This window comes from Emydura macquarii, unplaced genomic scaffold, assembly GCF_026122565.2.
Source record: "Emydura macquarii macquarii isolate MOO-44397 ecotype Brisbane River unplaced genomic scaffold, CSIRO-AGI_Emac_v2 contig_2676, whole genome shotgun sequence".
Taxonomy (NCBI): Eukaryota; Metazoa; Chordata; order Testudines; family Chelidae; genus Emydura; species Emydura macquarii.
The window spans coordinates 34,883,590-34,889,625 of NW_027132813.1; the positions used below are offsets into that span (position 1 = coordinate 34,883,590).

General features: G+C 43.0%; 1 long non-coding RNA gene across 1 annotated transcript in view; it reads left to right on the forward strand.

The window, feature by feature from the left end:
- Nucleotides 1-3,305, forward strand: part of LOC137164565 (uncharacterized) — a 103,214-nt gene extending 99,909 nt beyond the window's left edge. The window contains exon 3 of the long non-coding RNA XR_010923117.1: nt 2,973-3,305. This is a non-coding gene — a long non-coding RNA (uncharacterized lncRNA). The remainder of the gene's footprint in view (nt 1-2,972) is intronic.
- Nucleotides 3,306-6,036: the final 2,731 nt, after the last annotated feature.

The following is a 6,036-nucleotide window of genomic DNA, read 5'->3' on the forward strand; positions in this document are numbered from 1 at the left end:
CAAAACACTGTTGGAACATGGAACAGCATGAGTGTAGACTGATTCTGCAGTGCCTTACCCCTTGTGTGGTCTGTGCACAATGAGTGCTCAGTGGATACAAAACCACTCCCAAAACACAATGGTAGTGTTTCACACTTACTTTGCACTCACATAAATGCCTCTGCAAGGTGCCAGTGGATGAGAATCAGGCTCAGAATGTTTAGACCCCCCACAAGGTCAGATTCACCGTGGCATGAGTACACAGCACCATGTAGAACAGCACATGCCTTGTCTTGACTAGGGAAAAGGTTGAGTTTAGATCTGACTTAGCTAACGTGAGATACTGAAACTCCACCACTTTTCTTAGACACTGCCAGGGAGAGCTAACACTAGGGGCAGGCAAGGGCACAGGAGCATAGCAGCATTGTATAATTCTCATCTTCATCTCATGATTCAAGCCAGCAAATGCCCGCGTGAGTGCTAGTTGGCGTAAAATACCAACCATGTAACGTGATCAATGTCTCACATGGTTCTTCCCTCATTTACCCGAAGACAAAAGTTTGATGATTTTTTTTTTGAATGAGAGAACGGATCAGTCATAACAAAAGGGTCTTTTTCCTGGGGATTTCCATCTCTGCCAGGTGTTTTGATGGGCAGCAGAGCTGCCTCAACTCAGCCTTTTGGGCTGAGGCTCACATCTTTGGGTGATTTCTCAGGACTCCTGGTACTCAGTCCAATTCACATTAGAACCAAGGGCAGGACTTCCTTTTAATGACTTCAGTGGGAGTTGGGTCCAGGCCCTTGGTCTGACAAGAGCCATCAGTGTTGCATGTGCCGTGGATGCAGCAGCCCCTGCCGGGACAGTGGCATCAGCTAGATTTGAAGAGGAATACAGTTTTGGGTCCTGCCAAGACAGGCCGCAAAGAAACTGGGAGCAGCAGTGACTGAGACAGCAGTGGCCTTGGAAGTACCGGCATCCATAGGAGTAAATTGGGATACCGTAGAGGCAACAAACCTGACACTAGAGATAGATGCACCTGCCAGTGACTGGGCAGAGCTGAGCACTTCCCTCATTGTGAAACAACAGAATCAGACTCCAATGCAACCATTTTCCTGTGGAATATTTATTGGAGACATTCTTTGTTCTATGGAGCCCTAATCAGTGCTCCTGGGCTCTACTGCAGTATATATAACTATAATTGTCTCACGTATGAAGCCCAAAAATCAAGCCACTCTCCTATCCTCCATTTAGCAAATACAATAATTTCTCTTACATCACCACCAGTGTTCCACTGGAGGATATGTTCAGAGCCTTCCCCTAATAATGTAGCTATGGTCTGCATTGTATGTACTATGTGTCATGCTGTGCCATGCGTGCGTCACACTCTGCTGTGCTGGTTATGTCTACATTTAAAATCAAAATGAAGGCCAGCCAACACCATTAGCAGCCAGCAACGCAGCACCACCAGGTTTCAAAACTGACTGACTAGTCCAGGTAGGAATTGCCTTCCCATTATTGAACCACTGGGCCCATCTACACAGGAATGTTGCACTAGTGTAATCTAACCTCGTGTTTAAACCAATATAGTTAAACTGGTGCAACCCCGTTTTTGGACACCCTGACTGTTTTAGAATGACTTTCTTGAACTTAACTGGAGAAATATGTCCCCAACTGACTTAAACTAAACCCAAGAAAGCCACTATTCAACTGAAATAGAAGTGTTTACGAAGGGGTGATTATAACGATATTGATTTAAATTCACCCCTTTGGTTATACAGGTGCAACTCTTAGTGTGTAGACTAGCCCAGTTACAGCAGGATCTTCCCTTGCTGTTCTAAAGCACCTGTACAAGTCAGCTTGCCCACCACTGTCACCAGCCCATCATGGCTAAGGAAGTTCCCCTAGAAGCACTCTTCCACTGTGCGAGTGGGGAGGGACAAGATGGGGGAGGTACACAAGGAAAGAGCAAGGAATATTGTTCCAGCCGACGGTCCCTAAGCAGCAGCAAATGGGGCAGATGGTAGTAGGGTACAGACTGGCCATGGTGGGGCTAAAATATTTGGAGTTATACAGATTATTAATATTTTTTATTTGTATTGTGGGGTTGCCGAGGGTCACAGCTCAGGGCCCATTGGGCTAGGTGCTGTAAAAACACATAACAAAAAGACAGTCCCTGCCCTGAAGCGTTTTTAATCATTCATCAAGTTCTGTCCCCCATGGGGAGGGGGCTGTGAAAGGAGGAACAGATGCTACTCTAGCCACTGGGCTGTAGAAGCCTCCATGGAGTGGCTCTGTAGCTGCTCTGCTGCTCGGGGAACATGATCCCCACCACCAATCTTACCCAGTTGCATCTGCTCAAACACACAGGCCAGTTGGACTGGATGATGGGTTTAGGACTAGCTTTTGGGTGTCCATTTTTGGGCATGTTGGGCCTGATTTTCAGAGGTTTCAAGTATCTACAGCTGCCATTGACTTCACTGGTGCACAGCAGGTCTTCTGTGTCTCAGGCTGGGCATCCCAAATTAGTGAGCCATTTTAAGGCCCTAAATTCATAAGATGGAGGTAGTTTTGGTAAGCAAGTCTGACCTTCATTAGGTGTAAGTGTGTAATTGCCATTAATGTCAACATATCCCTACCATAAGGAGTTGAATCCTCTCTTTTAGTTTGGTGCAGTAGGTGGGATCAGTTTGAGGACATGGTATATTTCCCTTGTAGATGGCAGTGACTCCTTCAGAGATGCTATCATGCACTTTATAGAGGCACTCCCTAAAGAATGGATTTTTGACCCACTAGACCGTAGCACTTCCAGACATGCTGCCATGACCTGTCATGTAAAATCCCTGTGATAACGGATCAGATGGCCCATGGTAGTTATTTCAGAGATCTTCTCTGCCCTATCTATTCTTAAAACCCTTCTGAAGTCTTAGTTTAAAATGAGCTCATCTGCAAAATGTTTTCTAATGAAATTCTTATTTTTTTCTTCCATATCAAGTACCTGGAGCATTCATCCATAATACAGACAAATGACAACCTGCAGACAATACTGAATTTCACAAGTGGGAAAAGACTTAAACCAGTGTGTGGTCATTACTGATTGAGACCTGACTGCTGGGCTGAACTCCTGCTTTCTGAAAGGCAATGGATTAAAACGGCTTTAATTTTGGGGGGAGGGTATCAACATCCCAGCCAGCAAACAACATGTGTGGAAAGTGCCCAGAATATATGAGGAGGTTTTTTTTTGAAGCAACTAAATTTTCTCTTTTTCATGCACTGCACTTTATTTATCAAATTAAATACCTAAATTTATCCTGGCCTCTCTGTATTTGTTCTTTTCTCTCTCCCAAACCTCTCTTTGTCTTCCTCCACAAATTTCTTTCCCCTTCCTGATCTTTTCCTCTACTAATTTCCATACTCATCTCTTTCTTTCCCTTAAAGTAGTAATGGCTCCTTTATCCCTTTTAAAGGAGCCCTTCATATATCCTTAATCCTATGCTTCTCTCCCAATCTCACCCTCCCTTTGTGCTGCCCCAGTCTTTTCCTCCCTCTCTTCCTGTGCTGACCTCCTTTCCCCTTTAGCATCTTCTGCCCACAGTGGGAAAGTGCAAAGCTTGACATTTTTCCTTTGGTGCCTCCTGTCCTCATTTCTCCCCTTCCCACCTCAATTTGTCTATCTCATTTGGGAAATAAAAACAAAAGGACATTTTTAATTTTAAACAAGGAAAATAATGTCTTCCACCTCCAGTGATTTCTCACAACTGTGGGGCTTGAAGCTTCAAAATCAGTCTTCTTTATACCTCACCTTGGCAAGACCCATCTCTCTACTCTTCTACTAATAGCTGATGTCACTTTTTCATGGTCGTAGCATATGCAGCCATGGCATTTGGGACACCATGCCAAAGACCCTGAGATTTTGCAAGTAGTGCTGAGGGCTGGAGAAATCTCCCAAAAGTCTGAGTCTCAGGCCCCTCTGGACAAAGTGTCCCGAAGTATTATTGTCAAGTCCTGGTGGGGCATGGAGTATTACACCTGAAAGCTGTTGCTGGTCCCTTGTCCTTTAGTGGCACCAGTCCAGGAATAAATGTGCTGGTAAGAGGTCCCAGAACTTATTTGCTATATCTCTGCACTTTGACCTGGAGGTATAATTTCCAGCTCGAGGACATATACCTGCACTGGCTCTGATGAAGCTAGCACACACAAAAATAGCGTATAGCTGCAGCAGTGCAAGCGATGTGAGGAGCTCGCTGTCCTAAGTACATACCTAGCATCTTGGATGGGTACGTACTTGGGGTGACTAGTGTCTCCCACTGCTTGTGCTGCTACTTGATCAGAGCTAGCATGGGTAACCACATCCCCCACTCCAAGTGTAGACATATCTTTGGATATAGCAACAAGAGCCTAATTTTTTTCATTCTATAATCTGCAGTTTGATCAGCCTCAATTAGTGAGAAATCAGTAGATCATCAGAGGCCAGGGCCCTCAGAGTAACGATGTTTTGTGGAGTACAGAAAATACTGGGGTTTGTATGTGTGTTTGAAAAGCATAATCTTGAGAGTCTATCATAATAATACCTTGCTTTTATATAGCACTTTTCATCAGCAAATCTCAAAGTGCTTTACAAAGGAGTTCAGTATCATAATCCCCATTTTACAGATGGGAACCTGAAGCACAGAGAGGGGAAATGACTTGGACAAGGTCACACCACAGACCAGTGGTAGAGCTGGGACTAGAACTCAGGTCTCCTGAGTCCCAGCCCTGTGTGCTGTCCAGTAAGTGATTTTATACTGTCTCTTAGCATCATGGTATCTGAGCACATATCACATAAAATCAACTAGCGATCATAAAATCCTTAGAGGACTTCATAGCATCTTTGATTCATTTCAATTTTTGGGACATAAAAACTTGCTTAGAGTAAGGTTAACTTTGTTTGGTCTGTTGGTTGATCGATCTGTTGGAGTTTTTTTGCTTGTCACGGTTTGTATTGAATTTGATGGGAGCTTTTGTTTTGTTTCTTTGCAGGTGGGGAAGAGAAGTTGGGTAGAAGGGGATGTTAGTGTTATGTCATTCTTATTACATTGGAAAGACTTTGTCAAACAGGAAGGTTTTCCAGCACTTCCTAAAGTATGGTCAAATTATATTATATTCCCTTCCCTTTTATAGGACAGGAAGTTTGAGATGCATGAAATCTACCCACCAAATTTATCCTCTAGGTTTCTGCACTGGTGTAAATCACAGGTCTATAGGCATTTTTTTCTGGATCCAAGGAAGAATGGGTCAAATTTCAAATCAAAATTAGGATGTTGGTTAATCTTTTGTGAATGAGAGTGTAGGTAGGGGGCAGACGGCTAATGTAACATCTGTATTGACCTTTCCTGGTTTGGAAACAGGATGGATCCTGCTGTTTCTTTGTGAGGTCACTAAAATGTTGTGGGATTTTCAAAACAGGATTTGAATTTACCTAATCACCTTTTATTGACTTCATGCCTAAATTTAAGTTTTGTTAGGAATCTCACGGATGGCATACTGAAAGCAACAAGTAATTCTGGGAAGAATAATGGCCGTCTCTGGGATAAATTTGCCAACCTTATTATCTGGAAACCATTCTCAGCCTCTCTCACTGAATTTAATTTTGTAAAAGTTTCATTCTTATATATTGCCAAGAGTTTATGTTGTTAGGTAATTATATATATTTATATCAATAATATATATTTTATTATCAAAATACTTGTAGCAATATCAGATGACTGTGAGGGAGAATTGAGGATTTTGGTTTTTATTGTTGTATCACTTTAATCAAGTCTCTGTTGCAAATTTTTTATCAGACTGATTTAGGGGCAGATCCTCAGCTGGCGTCAATTATAGCTCCAGTGCCCTTAATGAAGCTATGCCATTTATACCAGCTGAGGATGTACACCTAGCTCTTTTACCCACTAAGTTGCAGGGTCAAATCCAGTTCTGGTCTGTAGTTCATGAAAGTTATAACCACCTAATAGTTGTTCCGTGGCTTATGTGAAACAAGTTTGGTAAAGTCCTTCCAGTTCCCAGTGGACAGATGTCCA